This window comes from Pleurodeles waltl, chromosome 4_2 (genome assembly GCF_031143425.1).
Source record: "Pleurodeles waltl isolate 20211129_DDA chromosome 4_2, aPleWal1.hap1.20221129, whole genome shotgun sequence".
Taxonomy (NCBI): domain Eukaryota; kingdom Metazoa; phylum Chordata; class Amphibia; order Caudata; family Salamandridae; genus Pleurodeles; species Pleurodeles waltl.
The window spans coordinates 363,560,210-363,579,221 of record NC_090443.1 but is presented as its reverse complement, the minus strand read 5'-3'; the positions used below and the strand labels follow the sequence as shown (position 1 = coordinate 363,579,221).

At 42.6% G+C, this 19,012-nt stretch overlaps 1 protein-coding gene across 1 annotated transcript in view; it reads right to left on the bottom strand.

The window, feature by feature from the left end:
• LOC138292718 (cytochrome P450 2D15-like) overlaps nucleotides 1-19,012 on the bottom strand; it is a 206,552-nt gene that overhangs the window by 159,277 nt on the left and 28,263 nt on the right. The gene's annotated exons all lie outside the window — the stretch shown is intronic.

The window sequence follows — 19,012 nt, the reverse complement described above, 5'->3', positions numbered from 1 at the left end:
CTCAAATCCGCAAGAAAGGTACAAAAAAAGACATAATTTGATGAGTCCCCTTAAACCTAGTGCGACTTGGCAGATGCCACTTCCAGAAGCGATGTCTAAAACAGCGCTCGAATAGCACTGCTTCCTGTTTGAAGAGACACCACTTTGAATACTCCCACAGTCGCTGTCACAGGCGCAGAGTGCTTCCCCATCACCCTCTAGACTCCTGTGTATAATGATCCATGCATTGTCTGTCACAGTCAGTAATATTTAACAGGCTCTCCTCTCTTCCAGGCCCAGGCTTCATATAACCACTCCACTAAGTTTCTATGCATCATTTGATGTAAACTCTATGCATTATTTCTTACTGCTGTGGTTATCAAATACATGGAAAATCAATGTCAAGAAAATATTTTTCTGACCCTATCAAGTGCCCCTTTTCTCACTCCTGCCTCTACTGGTGCTACTCTCATTGCTTCACCATGCCTCCATGTGTCTATAGGAATAAACATGTGTTTGTTTATATGGGTACACACCCCAAGGGCTACATCTCAAAGTAAATCCTGGACAGTAACTAAAAACTCCATGGACAGGAGATGTTTTAAACAGGAGAAATGTTGTTTCACAAACTGTTGCCACCAGGACCAGCCACTGATTGTACTTATGTAACGCAAACGTGTTGTTCTGAATGAAGTCTTTTTTTGTATAAGACAACAAACACGCACGATCCATGCCAGGCCTGCAGGGTAACCACTGTGTAAATAAGTTCCATGATAATTATTTTAAGTAATTTATCTTATGTGGGTATCAAGAAACTCTGACATGGTTCTGGACCTACCTGGAATTCCCAATAAAACAGAAACTTGAATTCTTTTCATAGCCAGACCAAATGACAATGAACCAGCCCTGTAAGAGCCTCACTGGGCACCACTGGTCTAGATGAAAAAACACTCTATCGTCCAAACCAGGGCTCCTTGCTCTACTCTAAGTGGTCCAGATGGCAAGGCCAAGACTTCAAATTTTGAGTAGCTAGTCCAACAGAAACAATTGTGACTTCAAAACCATCAGCCAGTGCACAAATGTATGCACTGAAAAGACACCGCCCATGCCCAGGAGATTCAGGTACACGTGTCTGTTCTACAGAGTCCAGTCCTGAGCCGAGGGCTTTCATAAAACTATTAACCAAAGGCAGTGCTTTAAATGAATACAGAGTACCAGCCCTTCTGTATTTCTATTTAAAACACTAACCCAAGGTCAAAGATGTCGCACCTCGGGAACCTATCCTGTTGGTCCATCTACCATTGAAGCTCTGTTTCACCAATCTACACACATTTGAAGCCTCCTGTTCAGTTAAGCAGCCTATTCAGTTATTCTCTTTGTATAGAGTCAATGTTTTTGAAAGTTAGGCTGGTATTGCTAATGTAAAGGAATGATTCCTTTAAAAGTTTAACACAGAAATATATGTCTGACCCCTCTTCTTTGATCCTAAATCTTTTGACCCCCTCGTTCTCCAGGTTAAATGCCACAAAGGTGCCTCTTTGTGGCTTGTTTGGTGCTATAAAAGATTAGGTAAACACACTAGAAAGGGTTGCATCTCTAGTGTATCACAGCCAGTCTGAAGGAATGAGGCAAAAACACTCCCATGATGGCGGCCTTGTTGTGTCCTCTCTCCTGCAGTGACAGGCCTGGGAGGGTTGCTGTGGCACCTGGCATACATCCACTACACTCAAAACCAAAACACATAGGTAAAATACATTGTCACTTACAAAAACCAATAGCTCTATCACAAATTAGAGACCTATTGCATAGAACATGCTTGTTATACAGAAGTGCCTCAGGATCAGCAAGGGTGCGATAAATACTCACAGCAGCAGACAGGAGGAATGTTTGTGACAGAAGACGCCTTTGTCCTCCGTGCCTTGGCTGGCTCCCGGGGCAATGAAAAACAAGAATGAGTGCGTGTGCACAGCTTAAAGGGACCGCTGGCTGCCGAGGCCCCTTATGGCTCAGGTTGGGGGGGGGGCTGCACGCCACCCTCCCCTTTACAAGTATGTTTCTGGGCCCAATCAATGGGGTCCCCATGGCCACTATTGGCTTGCATAGGTGGGCTATGGCTTGCCCCTTGCGACCCCCTGGCATTGCCTTTGGGACTTCTGGCATCTGAGGTGGCAAAACCACTGGCAGGAACACAGAGGCAGCTTTTGGTTGGGGTTCCGCTCTCCTTGCTTAATTACTTTTTGTATTACACTCATAGTGAATAACATTACATTATTAACTATTAGTGCCATAAAAATGCAGTGCAATTAGGTGGAATATAACATTCCCTTGCAGCTGGGGTAAGCAGAAAAAATGCTTTCAAATGTATGATGAGTGCATGCTTGTGGTTGAGAGTGTTTATGTGAGTCTTTGTATGAGTGAATCAGTGGGTATGTGTGTGTGAGTGAAAGTGAAGGTCAAAGGGTGTGTGATGTCACTTCCGCTACCCCTGGCATTTTGGTGAATTAATGTCCGAGGTGCTCTGCATCACAGTTCCCACATCCTTGCACCCTGCACTTCCTCCAATAGTGCCCTGTATCCCAGCATCCTGCACTCTCACATGTTCTTTATACTGCCTGTTGGGAAGGCTTTTGTAAAGGAATTTGCCCAGCAACACTAACATAAAAAAGTATTACAGAATGTGCAATGGCAGCATAAGCTTCCCTAACTCAAAGAGAAGTTACACAAAAGATAATGCAGCCAATGTATGCTTCCTTTCACACAGGATCAGTACATTTCTTTTTGATAGAACATAAGCACTGATACTTCTACCCATGCGCGCCCTCTTTTATTCAAGCTTGCAAAGATCTCGAGGCCTCTTTGTTGATGTTAAAAGCAGAAGGGATGTAACATTCAAAGTGCTACTCTTCTGCATGTTCAGAATCCCAAACTTTAAGAAAAACAACACTGAACAGCTTTGGTTCTCCGATATAGTGCTGAACCAAATAAATTCGTTGTAAGATGTATGAAATGTTATAAACCAATGTCATTTTGTTTCACTTTTTGGAGCATATTATTTCCTCCCTGATGCCTTCTTATGTTTCAAAAGGGAGTGAGCACAACATGCACCTAGCTTATAGTTCTTTTCAGGTCTGTCCAGGAGGCAGTCTTTGCTGTCTGTCAGAGTTTTTGGGATAGCAGAAACAGAGGAAAACACAGAAATGTTCAGAGCAAACCTCTCACTGCTTTGGTGCAGGGCCCTCAACTCACAGCTTAATAAAAGTACAATTCAAATTTTTCATCCAACTACACAAGTTTTTATCCTTTATTATCATGTCACTGGCTGTTTGGTGCATTAGGCCACCTAAATACTGCCTCTATTACAATGTATGGACAGTGAACTGCCCATACATTACAACGTAAAGGCACCCCTTCACTTAATCCCACCTTACCACCATTCCCACTCCTACCTAGACTACTATATGGCACTACTACATCCAAATGTCTACTTCCACTACTCTCCTCACTATTACTCCTAATCCTAAACCCAGATTTACTTCCACGTTATGCTTATCCCTACTACTACCCCACACCAAAACATCTGGATATTACCATAACTTCTATTTATTTCTTACTCACACTCTTATTCATAATCCTCTCTTTCTGAAATGCCTACTCTAAACCCTCTGTATTTCTGCACTTATTCCAATTCACATTTACTCATATTCCTATCTCTTCCTAATACATGAACTAATTTATAGCTACTCATGCTCCTTCCTCTACTTACCCTGGGCCCGTATTACCTATATGGTGAACTTTCCCTGTTTGCGCCACAGCCCACCTTAACAGCTTCCGTGCGTCAGACGGCTGGGAGTCGCCTGACATCACAGTGATTGTGTGCGTCGGATGGCTCCCAACTGTCCTCACACACGAGACAGGAAATCCGTGTGGTATGGGCACCAGAGGGATTCCCTGCTGCCACAAATAGCCTCTGAGGTGGGGAACAGCTTCCCCACCTTCTGACGTTTTTTTTTGGTTTTCAGCAAAATGACGATCAGGGCATGAGGCGTGCTGACGTGATTTATCTGAAAACGAGTTTCACTCATTTCACTTTCTCTGCATCGGTGCTCGTGGTGCCTTCGCAGCCCCCCCAAGCAACGATCCAGACGGGAAAGGTATCTTTGAAAAAGGGAGAATCTGCCCTTTCAAATGGTACCCCTCCCAAGTGAAGCCCTGCGTGGGAATTGGTCAAACACCAGGGAGGGGGAGCGGCACCTGGGGCAAGGGCCACCTATATTATTTTGGCACAGTTCTGTTTTTCTGCCCCCCCGGAGGGCAGATGGGGCAACTGTCCCCTCCCCCCCCCCCCCGGGGGCAGAAAGCACACCAAGCACCAGGGATTATTTATTTTTTTAGAAAAAGGTGGGGTCTGCCCAGAATGGGCGGGCAATGCCCCACCACCTAATTAATAGGCACAGTCTTTCTGCCCCACCTGGGGGGGGTAGATGAGGTTATTACCTGCAATCAGCCCCCCTGGTGGGGGGGGCAGAAAGCCCACTAGACACTGAGGATGTTTTTGCTTTTAATAAAAGCGTGGTTCCCCCACTCCATATGAATGGGGACCAAAGTCTTTCTGCCCCCCCTGTGGTGAGGTAGATGGGGGTTATTACCCCGATCCGCCCTCTGACAGGGGCAGAAAGCCCACTAGACACCAGGAACTTTAATTTTTTAATTAGTGTAGGGGTGGAGGCTGCCCTGAATGGGCATGACAATGCCCCCAAGCCACCAAAAAAGGCAACAGTATTTCTGCCCCCCCAGGACTATTACCCCTGATTTGCCCCCGGGGGGGCAGAAAGCCCATGAGACACCATGGAAGATTTTTAAAAGAGGGGTGGGACCATGACCGCCCTGAGTAAAAGGGGACAAAATCTTTCTGCCACCCTGAGGTGCAGATGGGGTAATTACCCCTGATCCGCCCCTGGGAGGTAAGGCAGCCTACTAGACGCCAGTGAATTTAAAGAATCACCACCATGGGCATGGTTATTGCCCCCCACCCCAACTGAAGGGGTAACAGTCTTTCTCAATCCCCACCTTGGACTAAAGCATCGCATTCCAATGGCAAGCAATAGGACATTTGACTCTTTTGGGTTTTAATTTTACATATGGGCTAAGAGCTTGGCTAACTCCCAAAATCATCCCACTTGCAATGGTGAGTGGCTGCACTTTTTGGATTTGGGTTGCTGCCACCTGGAAAAACCTACCAGGCTGAGGCACTTCTGAAAACGAAACATCTGGGGGAGACCAGGGCAGTGTGCTTCATTCACATGCACCCCACACCATTTTCTAATGCCCTGCAAACCTCCAACCTTACCTGAAATCACTCATTTTCCCTACATTTCTGTGATGGAAACTTCCAGAATCCACATTAATCCACAAACTTCCTGCTATCTAGCATTGCCCTATCTATACTGATAAAGATTCTGCCCCAGTTGTTTGGGTGCCCAAAGTACAGTAAGCCTAAAAACATTTGAAAAATAAACTGCTCTTTCGGACCAGCTTTGGTTCCTCCTCAATTTTTATGTTTTTTTGGCCTTCCCTGTTGCTGGCACCTGACCCACCTACACAAGTGAAGTATAATTTTTATCGGGAGACCGAGGGAAACGCTTGGTGGTAGGAAATGTGTGCCGGCGCAGTAATCCCACACAGAAATGCGAGGAAAATGTGGGGGTTTTCAGCTACATTTGATGTTTGCAGGGGATTTTGGGTAAGTAAACATTGAGGGATTCAAGCAAGCCACACCTCCCTGGACTTCCTCGGGTGTTTTGTTTTCAGAAATGTATGGGTTTGGTAGGTTTCCGCTGAATGACCGCTGAGCCTGGACCAAAAAGACAGGTGCCCCTCCCCCCCTTTGCAAAACAGGTAATTAATAAGGGTCAGTTTTAAGTGGAAAAATGTGATTTGTCCATGTTGTGTTTTGGGCCGTTTCCTGTTGCAGGCGCTAGGCCTACCCACACAAGTGAGGTACCATTTTTATTGGGAGCCTTAGGGGAAGACAAAATAGTAGGACAAATGTTATTACCCATTGTTTTTCACTGCATCTGTGCCTTCCAAATGTAAGACAGTGTGTAAGAAAGAAGTCATTTTGAGAAATGCCCTCTAATTCACATGCTATTATGGGTAATCCCTCGTTCAGACAAGTGCAAATAACCACTGGTTTTAAACCCCATATCTTGTGCCCATTTTGGAAATACATAGGTTTGCTTTATACATATCTTTCACTCTTTATATTTTACTAAATAAATTCCTGTATATCAGGTACACAATGAAAAACCATTGCAAAGTGCAGTTCAGTTATTGGCTCTGTGTACCTCGGGTTCTTGGTGAGACCTACAAGCCCTGTATATCTCTGCAACCAGAAGGGTCAGTATATTACTTTCGAAAATCTGCCATAGTTACACGAAGTTACAGATGAAAACGTAGACACAAAAGGCTGTTTTTTCAACTCAATTTAAATATTTTTTTATTTCAACTGTTACTTTCTATAGGAAAACCTTGAAGGAACTACACAAATTACCCTTTGCTGCATTAAGAATGTTATCTACTTTTCAGAAATGTATAGCTTTCCATGATCCACTACTGGTTTCACACCCATTTCTACCACAAACTGGACAGAAGTTGAAAGCACATAAAACAGGAAAAATGGGCTATGACCCAGTAAAATGCCAAAACAGGGTTGAAAAATTAGTTGTTCCGATTCAAGTCTGCCTATTCCTGAAAGCTGGGAAGATGGTGATTTAGCACCACAACCCCTTCCTTGATGCCATTTGCAGGGAAAAAAACAGACGCTTTCTTCTGCAGCACTTTTTCCGATTTTTCCACAGAAACTCAAAATGTGGCTGTATTTTGATTAATTTCTCCATCCCCACCAGGGGAATCCACAAACCCTGGGTACCTTGAGAATCCCCGGGATGTTTGAAAACAGGTGTGCTGGGTGCAAACAGATAAAGTGCACCCTTTTAGACAGAATGCGCTCCTCTCGAACTTCTGCTGTCCCCATGGCAGCGCATTCAAGAGAAATACGGAGCAGCTGCAGGCTGCAACCTGCCTGCACTTTTCAGTGGTATTAGAGATCCCCTTGCAGGCGGGTGCAGTGACTCACTGCACTCACCTGCAAGGGGATGCCTCGGGGACCCATTTTCATCCCATCAGAGGGCTGTCTTGAGAAGGTGCATCCTGCTCATGCTTCTACTCTTTCTTACATAACTTCAGCCAAACTCAATTTCCTTTGCACCTTCTTCTGTGTTGTATATTTCTACTTACTGATTGTGCCTCATATTTCTACTGTGCCTTCTCCTATGCCTACTACAGCTGCTCTTCTGCCATGTGCAGTGATCCCTCTGCTTGTGCTCCTCTTCTGAGTGCCTGTTTTCCTTTTATCTGTGGCGCTTATTCCTCTTCTACATATCATTAAATGCTCCTTCCCATGTACAAGTGAATGAACAGACACTATCCTATACCCTTTAACATTAATGTCTTTACATGAAACTTAGCCATCAGTACTCATGTATCATAAATTTGAGTTTGCCCAGTAATAAAACTATAACCTACCATGCATCAAGACCACATTTATGCTATAATGGCGCAACTTGATCAACGGCTGACATCAGTGACACTGTTAACAATAAGTACTACAATGGTATCATTCATACAGATTAGTGGCCTCTCTTCAACTAAAATATTATCAAAAATATCAACCATGCAGAGAAAGAAAACTGAGCAGAAGCCTGGAAAACGAATAGATAATATTAAAATCCTTTATGTTCCACGCCAATATCGGAAGAATAAGAAATATGCTATTTTATTGGCTAACTCCGATGATAGCCAAGAAAAAAAAACAATGTTGCCTAATCCCTTTGATCCCTTTTCTGGAACATCTGATCCAGTGCTATCACTCGCCAAGAATCCATGCTCACACCATTACTCGCTAAAGTTGAGGAATTCCAATACTCATTTACAGACAAGACATGTCCCACCAGTAACAAATTGTGACCCGACTACTCATCAAGGGACGTTAACTTGCCAAAATCTACAAATAACTATAACATTTTATTGCCACCAACATTTATGGTCTCCCTTTCCTTAGTAAGCTACATAAACCAACATGTTGTTTTTCCCACTTGCATTTGTCCTCTTCAAAAATACTTGGCATGACCTGATAAATGTATCATCATCTATCAAATTTTCCTTGATTCATTAAAGATTTGACAAATTAACCCAGTCCCCAAAGAATCTCAATCCAACCGGTCTTCTAACTTTTGTCTTGTATCCAACCTCCCTTGATTAGAGAAAACCTGCAATAGATATGTTGCAAAGCAATTGAATGCCTTTATTGACAAAGATTACCAAGCTTGTGTTTAAAGTACAGTGAAAATCTTGGATGATAGATACTGCAAAACGAACAAAGGCGATACTCATTTACTCACTTATCAGTGGATTTCAACTAAGATGACCATGGCAGACTGATATGAGATCTAGAACCATACTGATAGAATTGGGGGTTTTAGTTGGCAGTCGGTTTACACCCTGTCCAAGTAGCGACCCTCAATCTAGTCAGGGTAAGGGAGATACCCAGCTCAGATAACCCCTGCTCACCCTCTTGGTAGCTTGGCACAAGCAGTCAGGCTTACCTCAAATGCAATGTGTAAAGTATTTGTACCAACACACACAGTAACACAGTGAAAACACCACAAAATCACTCAATACCAGTTTAGAAAAATAGTCAATATTTATCTGATTAAAACAAGACCAAAAGGATAAACATCCATCATATACAAGCAAAGTCAGGAATTTTCAAAGATTAAACTTGAATATAGTGTTTTGAAACACAAATGCTTTGTTTTGGTGATATTACTGCGTTGTGACGGAGTCGTTTCCAATAATCCAACGCCCATGGCACCGGTCACGGAGTCACTCGAACCCCCAGTTACAGTACCTTGTGTAAATGAGGAAGCAAGCCGGTGCACGGAGTTGGGGATCGAGGCGTCGCTGGATTCGGTGCGGTGTCAGTTCCTGGGCTGCAGAGCAGAGGAGCAGAGGTGTTGGTGCGAGGTGTGGCTTCCTTGCTGCAGAGCTTTTGGAGATGAGGAGGCGTCGCTGAAAAGCGTCCGTTCTTTACACTTCCGGTGGAGTTGGGTGTCATGGACATCGGTGACACAGCACTTCGGGACTCACTGAGTCGTGGACTTCAGCAAGGCTGTGGCGACGTCGGGCCTGCGGGTTCAGTCAGAGTTGTTGTACTCCAGTGGGGACCACGGCTTCTAGCAGCAGAGTCAGTTGGGGCATTGTCCAAAGTCAGTGTACTTGGTTTTCCAACAGCTTTCACTCCCAAGGGCCCAAAAACTGGAACAGGCACCACCTGGCGAGTTAGAGTCCACAGCAAGTGAACCCAGACGCTGGTAGGTGAAGTCTTTGCTGTCCCTGAAACTTCTTAACAGGAGGCAAGCTCAGTCCAAGCCCTTGGAGAAACTTCACAAGCAGGATACACAGCAAAGTCCCGTCTTTGCCCTCTCTAAGGCAGAAGCAGCAACTGCAGGCCAATCCAGCAAAGCACACACAGCAAAGGGGCAGTACTGCTCCTCCAGCGCTTCAACTGTTCTCCTTGGCAGAGGTTCCTCTTGATCCAGAAGTGTTTTAAAAATCTGGGGTTCTGGGTCCACTACGTATACCCCTCTCTGCCTTTGAAGTCAGCAAACTTCAAAGGAAAGACTCTGTTATTCACAAGATCCAGCCTTGCTCGAGCCTGGCCACAGACACACACCAGAGGGTTAGAGACTGAATTGTGTGAGAACCGGCAAGCCTTTTCAGGAATAAGTGTCAGCTGCTCTCTCCCCACTCTAGCATAGGAGACTCATCAGGATATGCAGGCTACACCCCAGTTCCCTTTGTGTCACTGTCTAGAGAGAACTCACAACGGGGCAACTGTGAGTCTGACCCAGATGTGGAATACATAAGCAGGCAGAGGCACAGAATGGTTTAAGTAAGAAAATGCCCACTTTCTAAAAGTGGCATTTTCAAACTGACAATCTAAAAACCAACTTTACCAAAAGATGTATTTTTAAATTGTGAGTTCAGAGACCCCAAACTCCAACCCTCTATCTGCTCCCAATGGGAAACTGCACTTAGAATATAATAAAAGGTAGTCCACGTGTTAACCTATGAGAAAGACAGGCCTTGCAACAGTGAAAAACGAATTTGCCAGTATTTTACTGTCAGGACATGTAAAACACATCAGTGCATGTCCTACTTTTCACATACACTGCACACTGCCCATTAGGCTACTTAGGGCCTACCTTAGGGGTGCCTTACATGTACAAAAAAGAAAGTTTGGGCCTGACAAGTGGGTACACTTGCCAGGTCGAATTGGCAGTGTAAAACTGCGCACACAGACACTGTAGTGGCAGGTCTGAGCCATGTTTACAGAGATACTCATGTGGGTGGCAGAATCAGTGCTGCAGGCCACTTGTAGCATTTGGTTTACAGGCCCTGGACACCTCAAGTGCACTTTACTAGGGACTTACTAGTAAATCAAATATGCTAATCATGGGAAAGGCAATTACACATACAGTTTACACAGAGAGCACTTGCACTTTAGCACTGGTCAGCAGTGGTAAAGTGCCCAGAGTACCAAAAACCAGCAAAACAAAGTCCAGCACACAGTCACAACATAGGAAGCAGAGATAAAAAAGACAGGGGAGATTACGTCAAGGATGCCAGGTCTAACACCTACATGGGCTTTCAGAGTCAAGCCCTGGGTTGATTTTCTTCCTTTATTACAAATATACACCAAGGGGTAAGATTTGGAAAATACATCTCAGAAAGATCTGAAATATCCTACAGTGGCCTCAGGACTTGATCCTCTCCCTTGCCTTATTCAACTTTTATATTAAGTCATTGAGTAAGTACTAAAGGATATGGGTTTGTCAGTACACCAATATACAAACCAATGTACAAAACTACTAAAAATATCGACCAATGAAAACATCATTCTTTACACTTAAACAAAAAAAAAAAAGGATTTCCTGTCCCTTTGAAACATTTTCGATCCACTGCTATTGCACCTGCTGAAATTGAAAGGCTTCTGCATCTTGATGCAAAATTGCTTCGATTTACCCTGTGTTCCATCCTCGCTCTCATACTACACATCAGCCAAGAATGAGAAATTGTCCATTGACTCACTCAACAAATTAACACCCAGTCTTTTCACACAAGTTGAACAAATCAGTTCAAGCTCTCCTTGTCACAAGACTGTTTTTTTTTTTAGAATACTAGCCTAATAAGTGCCCAATAGTCCTCACTTGAGCCGCTCAAAGCAATATTCCATGTAGCCAACTGTAGGATCATGGAAACAAGAATTAGTATCATAGTTGAGCAGTTGGAAAATTTCTGGACTTCAGAATCCTCTTAAATCAAGGAACTTTGGGTTTAATTTTGATGATGCTTCAGTAATATGTCTTCAGGAGACCTGGGGCTACATGTTCGTAGCATTTTGCACATCACAAACAGCGAATCGGGCAGTTTGCGATGTGCAAACTGCACTTCGGTATGTTGGAGCCCATTTTTGCAATTCGGCAAACTATTTCCCGAATCACAAAAAGGGATTGTGAGTCGCAATTAGGAAGGGGTGTTTCCTTCCTAACTGCAAGTCGCAGTCCCATGTATGATTGTTTTGTGACCGCGAATGCGGTCGCAAAACAATCGTAGTTAACACCAGTGTCACACTGATGCTAACCAATGTGCAAACGGGAAGGGGTCCCCATGGGACGCCTTCCCCTTTGTGAATGGCAGTAAAAACATTTTTCCTACGGACCACTGCCTGCTCTGAAAAAATGAAACAAAAACGTTTCATTTTTTGTAATGCATCTCATTTTCCTTTAAGGAAAACGGGCTGCATTTAAAAAAAAAAAAAACTGCTTTATTTAAAAGCAGTCACAGACATGGTGGTCTGCTGTCTCCAGCAGGCCACCATCCCTGTGAGGGTGGCCATTCCCAAGGGGGTCACAAATTGTGACCTACCTCATGAAAATTCATGAGTTAGGGCATTTGCGACCCCCTTGTGAATCGCAAACAGCGTCATTGACACTGTTGAACATACAGTTTTGCGACTCGCAAATTGCAAGTCGCTCTGACTCATTTCTTTGGTACATATAGCCCCTGGTTACTTACGGATTTTGATATAGATAATGATATAGGCCCTCATTATGACCCTGTTGTCAGTGCTAATATGTTGGAAAGTACTGCCAACAGGCTGGCTGTACTTTTCACCATATTATGACATTGGCGGTTTGGCTGAAGCCAACCTGCCAATGTACCACACCAACCGCCACAGCGTTAACGGCCGCTGGGCTGGAGATATCAATCTCCAGCCCGGCGGCCATCACTATACCACCTGCAGGATAATGACCCCCGCCTACCGCCATGGTTTCCGTGGCTCCCTTACCACCACGAAAACCATGGCGGTAGGCACTATCAGTGACAGGGAATCCCTTCCCTGTCACTGATAGAGGTCTTCCCCATCCCAGCCCCCTCCACAGATTCCCCCCAACCCCTCTTCCTTTCCAAACCCCCTCCTTCATTCACGCCCCTCCCTTCACACACGCACACATGCATGCATAAACACACCCATTCCCACATTCAGCCACGCATGCATACATCCATTCACACACACATCCGCACACACTTTCGTACATACACTTAGACATGCATTCACAGAACACAACATACATGCACTCACACCTCCATGCATGCACACACATTCAACACGGAACACACACCCACATACACACATGCACAAACATTCACACACACACCCACAACACCCCCACTACCCTCCCCTGTCGGAGCACCCACTTACCTGTGTTTAGGGGGTCCTCCGGCAGGAGACGGGACGGGCGCTGCTGCCACCAGCAGCGTCCACCAGCAGAATACCGCCAGGCTGTATTATGGGTCATAATACCACTGGCAGCGGTCTACTGGCATGCTACTGCTGGTGGCAGCAGCGCCACCTTACCGCCATCCTTCTGGCAGAAATCCGGCTGTGGTCATAATACGGCAGACGGCTGGTAGTCACGGTGGCGGTCTATTGGCGGCCTGCGCCACGCAGTAGGTGGTTTTTACCACCAATTACATAATGAGGGCCATAGTTTTTTTGTGTTTCAGCAACTCAGTATACCAAAGGTCAGTCAAAGGAGAATTAGGCATTCTATTGCTTGAAATCGAGGGCTACACAGCAGGTCACCTTCTTACGATTTACGATGGAGTTTTGCATGCATTTTTATTTTTCACTGTTTATTTCTCTCCCTCACGTAAATTGGAATCCTCATTACTTGAGCTCCATTATGTGATTTATTTCCTAAGGCAGTCTTAATAGTTCAGGTGATTTCAGCACCATAGTCACCCATCTGCATATAATAAAGGCAGATTTGTACACTTGGATACAAAATGGGATTTGGCACTGCTGATTTCATCAAATAAGAAATGTGGTAGTCATGCAAACATCTTTTTAGTTTGGGCTGTTAAGCTACCCCTAGCCTTCATTATTGGCAGATTCAGGGATGTGGAATCGGGAAGTCAGACCTGGCAAAAATCTATATAAACCTCACCGATAGATGATATCTTCATTTGTCACACAGGCACAAAATGAGTCACAAAATCTGAAATTAAACGTAGTATGAAAATGAATGAATGAAAATTGTCTTCTATAGTGCAAAGCTACTCAAGAAGAGTGTCCCTGTGCTTTAGTTGCTGAGAACGGAGGAAGCAGGGGGCCTTTCAAGTCCACTCATCCCTGGATCGTGAACAAAAATGTTTTCACCTCCTTACTGAATTTTACTTCCTCTGTTATGTTCCTAATTTGTTCAGGCAGCGGTTCACAAATCGGCCACTTTTACAGTGAAGGAGGAGCCTCCTCTACGTTGCCTTTTAAAGCGGGGAACCACAATTAAACTAGCATTGCTAGACCGCAAGGGTCTCCCAGGTTGGTACTCCTTGATCCCCTTGTTAAGATACATTGGCCCCTTGTTATAAAACGCTTGGTGAGTCAAAGTCAGTGCCTTGTACATTATGCGTTGTTGCACTGGCAGCCAGTGTATTCTTTCCCAAAATAGGTAAATTAAATAGGGTACTTGGAGTGATTACCACCAGCTTTACATTTCTTTTGCTTTATATGACATTTTACTTCAGGAATCAGTAGAATCTCCTTTTAAATTAGGATGTTGTTCAAATCGCATATACATATATTTGGAATAAAGACTTAGCCGATGATACATTTTCATGGTTACCATACTCAATAAACAATATCATAGACTCGAGGACTATTGACACTATTGAAGATAATTTATGTTCTTCAAGAGAATTAATTTTCAGGTCAAAACAGCCTCCTTTATCAAGCGAACTAACAGTAAATTCAGTGTTTTGCAGGACAGATAATGAAGCTAAAGAACTAAAGAAACAACTTAATGACAATAAGGTAGGTGAATTCAGGATAAACAAAGCACACACACACTTTCCAATCATATCTGGGAAAGCTCCTAAATTGTGGTACCTGATTGCGAAAAGCTTAGGTAACAATTTAATATAAAAAGACAATCCTGAAAGATGAAGAGCACTGGTGTGACTATTTTAATAAATCATACATTCCAACAAAAACACCCTTGTGTCATGATGCTAGCTTCTATCACCAAGGACTCTTGGGCAGAGATTACCATAGCGGAGAGAGTAAATATAATCCTTTATCTCATTAACTCGCGAGCCCAAGGTCCTGCCATTCCTGCTAATATACTGTAGTTGAACTACACCTCAACTTGTGGGCTGAATTAATTAAATCTGCTATTGACTACTGTCTAAGAGTTGATTTTACCTAACATTCACAAAAGGCTAGTAACATCATGTCTCTTTGTAAAAAAAAAAATAAAAAAAAAAAAAAAAAAGGCAGATTTTATTTTACTGAAAAGCTATCCTCAGATTGCTTTTCTCGATGTCACAGGAAGATAGTTGTGAAATGTCTCTTGCACTGGGTAACAACGTGAGCTAATTTATTATATTTTGCCCAGGCTCCAAAACAGGTAATATTTTGTGCTTGTGTACGTTAATTAAAAATATATAAGGCTTCAGAAAATGATGGTTTATGTACATTTGGAGACTGTAGCAGTGCCTTGAGAGAGAAACTTTTTGGCCCAAATTAATTAAAGCAGGTATTCTCATTGAGCTTTTGCATCCAGTACTGAATCTCCATTCAAAGAACTGAACAAAAGTTCTTATGGGTTCTGGAAATGGGTACGCCACTAAAACTAAAGTTAACAACGGTTTAAAACAAGGCTGCATTAGCACATCGTTGTTCTCTGTATATCTATCTGATTTCCCACGTTAAAAAAGCCAATGCTCTTTTATCACAACTTGAGGCAAAAGGAATATCCACTTTAATGCATGGAAATTACTTAGTTTGTATGGCCCTTATCTCTGTAGGTTTACAAAGACACATTGACACCCTGGCTCTGTCACATAGGCTTTCTTTATCCTAATGAGACTACTGGATTTGGGTGGCAGAATCAGTTGCACTGCGTGGGACTGAGTCTGAACCCACTGCAGGTGACACCTTTCGGCCTAATCCGGGTTTTGTTCCGGCTAACTACCAGTGCCTCATCTCCACCCAAGAGCAGGGATGATTGGGTAACCGAGCGCATAACACAATTGACTCCACAGAGAAATCGTGGTCACTCAGATCTCATCCGTTTCTCTCAGTTACATTAGTCTCACATATACAAGGACAATCAGAGGCAGAATGAAGTTCAATAAGGTTTTATTGAAGTAACTGCATCTTAGATAATAAAGTATGTAATGCAATAACTAGGACGACGAAGCATGACAGAATCAAAATTGTGACAAGGAGTGTAAAACATAAAAATAACGCTACCATATGGTCACTAGAACCCTCAAAATAGCTCCTACCTAGGCTATGTTAGAGCACAACATGTTAAGCTCACATTCTGCCCTTCAGGTTCCCCTGGGAAGACATTAACCCTCATACCTGAGCAAGAGGCCCGTATTCTACATTAGCAGCTGCAGCGAAGCACTCAGCAATCAGCATACAGTCGTGGTCATCTGGCTGGAATCTCCCTCTAACGCACATGGGTCAAAGTAGTGTTTTTATAATAAAACAGCTGATGTTTCAAAAAAGGATCCCCACGTAAGAGTGTGTATGTTTCTATGAACACTAGAGACAAAGTGTTACCACGTTTGCCAGCAAACCCATCTTACTGCAGCCTTGAGAAAAGCACAGAGTCAAAGAAATGTCTTGTTTAAGAACGCAGTGCTAGCCTAGGCAAAGAACAGCTAGATAGAGAAAATAAAACAAGACCGCAAATGTGGCTATTGTTAAAATAATAAAACAAAGCTGAATAAAATATGTCTAGGTTAAAGTGCACAGCAGCAGGCCTAGTTTGCTAAAATAATGTGTATGAAGCTATAACTAAAATGGCTTCACAACAGCTCCATTTATGGAACACCATTATCTCTCTGTTAATGATGGAATACCAAAATCATGACAATGGGTGCACAGGATTAAAAAGTTCCCTGTTCCTGGTTTTATAGAGGAAAAACGCTTGAAGTAGTATGAAGAGTACATTTATTTGGGAGTGTCTCTTTCAAGCAGTTTGTCTTGAACTACCCATGACGGATGCCAACTGTCTAGAACAGTGGTTCCCAACCTTTTGATTTTTGTGGACCCCCACTTTAACCTTAATGGAACCCAGGGACCCCCACTGAATCATCATGGGAATCCGTGGACCCCAGCCTGAGTCATTACTGGAAGCTGAAGACCTAATTTGTCAATATTAGTTCAGATTTTTTAATTTTCTAGGCTCTCGCGGACCCCCTGAGAAGGCTTCGCGGACCCCCAGGGGTCCCCGGACCACAGGTTGGGAACCACTGATCTAGAACAAAATCAACAGGTTATGTATTACAGCAATGTTTTAAAATTCAGGATAAAAAAGATGTGCAATCACGACTAAAGTCTTATATATATTATGAAAATACCTTTGGTTGCATTATACACAACTGAAGCACAGTCAATAAGTTCCATAAATAAATACACCCTTGCTGAATCTCAACTTTGAAAACACTATCTTGGCCTTAGCAGTGCTAGTTCTACCGAAATGATTTACACCGAGGTGTGTTTAACAGGAACAGCATGTCGTACTTAATGACAGGTTATCCATTATGTTTTTTTCTTGCTTGCTAGTCCAGAAAACTTGTTAGAAACTTAATTTAGTGAAAATTCTTTCAGGATTTGAATAAGAACTATGGGCCTGATTCTAACTTTGGAGGACGGTGTTAAACCGTCCCAAAAGTGGCGGATATACCACCTACCGTATTACGAGTCCATTATATCCTATGGAACTCGTAATACGGTAGGTGGTATATCCGCCACTTTTGGGACGGTTTAACACCGTCCTCCAAAGTTAGAATCAGGCCCTATATGTTCTTACAGGAGGTGTAAAATCATTGGGACTTAAAACGAAGAAGTGTTTTCATATAAAAGAAATAACACTTAGTATGTGGCCAAAGAAATTAATGCGGATAAAAAGCTTTGAAGTAGATTTACAACTCTGTCTTCGGACTAAAAGACTGCATTTAAATTGTTCATCTGTAAAATGATTCATGTACTGTTTTTTCTTATTTTCTAAACAACTTTATTGGACTTATATTTTTAAATTTTCAGTAAAAACATATAAGGATGCACTATCATTATTGTTAAACTCACCCTCAGTGAACATGTTATTGATTAACTACATTTTTGGATCTTTTCTTAAACTGTAATTATATTTTAAATAGTACTGTAATTTTATGACATTTAAAGGGATGATTTTTATGGTTGTATTGTTTCTGTGGAAACACTACTGAAATAAATAAATAATGCATGATATAGTTGTATTATTGCAATCCAGCAATTACTGGATTATTCCTATTTAGGAGCATGAGTGCTGTATGAAGTTTTTGATACGACTTTGACACTGTCCTGGATACAAATCTGGCTGAAAAAGAATGAAATGAAGTCAGATATATAAAAGAATTGAAGCCATAAAGATCATCCTAAGTAGGTATGAATGTTCCTTAACTTCCTAAGTAATTTTTCAATGTCTCCAGGGTATTGTTTATGTGTTTATATCTGCCCCTGCATGTGTTCTCTTTAACTGATGTGAATGTTGCTTCCCAGACACCCAGTTTGGCTAGCAAAAAGCCAGAAACAATAGAGATCTTATCCTCTCCCTGTCAGTCTTGTGAAATCCATCTGCAGTATGCTCAAGTAACTACACTGAGTAAATCAAGAACTGGACTGCAGAGAACAAGTACTTCTCTTGAATGGGCATAGATCACTCAAATGAGTTTCTATTACTTAAAAAGGGCGAAAGGGGAGTGGGATGATGATGGTCAAGGCCTGTTGATGGAAGCAGACCCTTGTTCTTCAATCCATGTGAGTGATGGAAAAGATGACTACCAAAGTAAGCAAGTAAGGCAAGCTGAGCACTTAGGTATTTATTGAAGGGGGACAAGAACAGGGAAGCAAAGCAGTTGCACAGTTTGTTCCCTCAAACTTGATATACCCTAAAATGTCTGTCTTGGTGGAGAAGCACTGCAAAAGGGAGATCAAATCTGTTTTCATTTCTATATTTTCAAGTATGTACTTGTTTGCAGTTGTATTGATCATTATTCCATTATTTTGATTCAATATTGTCTTTTATTCTAACGTTCCCAAAGCATTTAAAAATCCTTCTTTCTGGGGGAATTTAACTTAATATACTGTGTGCCTATGAACAAACATTATTAAACAAATATATGCTAATAGATATATCACTAACAATTTTGCATTAAATCATGGACATTCCGGTTTTCAAGTTAGAGGTTTTGATATTGATATAGTAAATCATGGTTTCATTGGATATTGGTAAAAGCATGAGCTTTGTTTGGTACGAAACAAACAGTTCGTTCTAGAGGAGTAATTTAA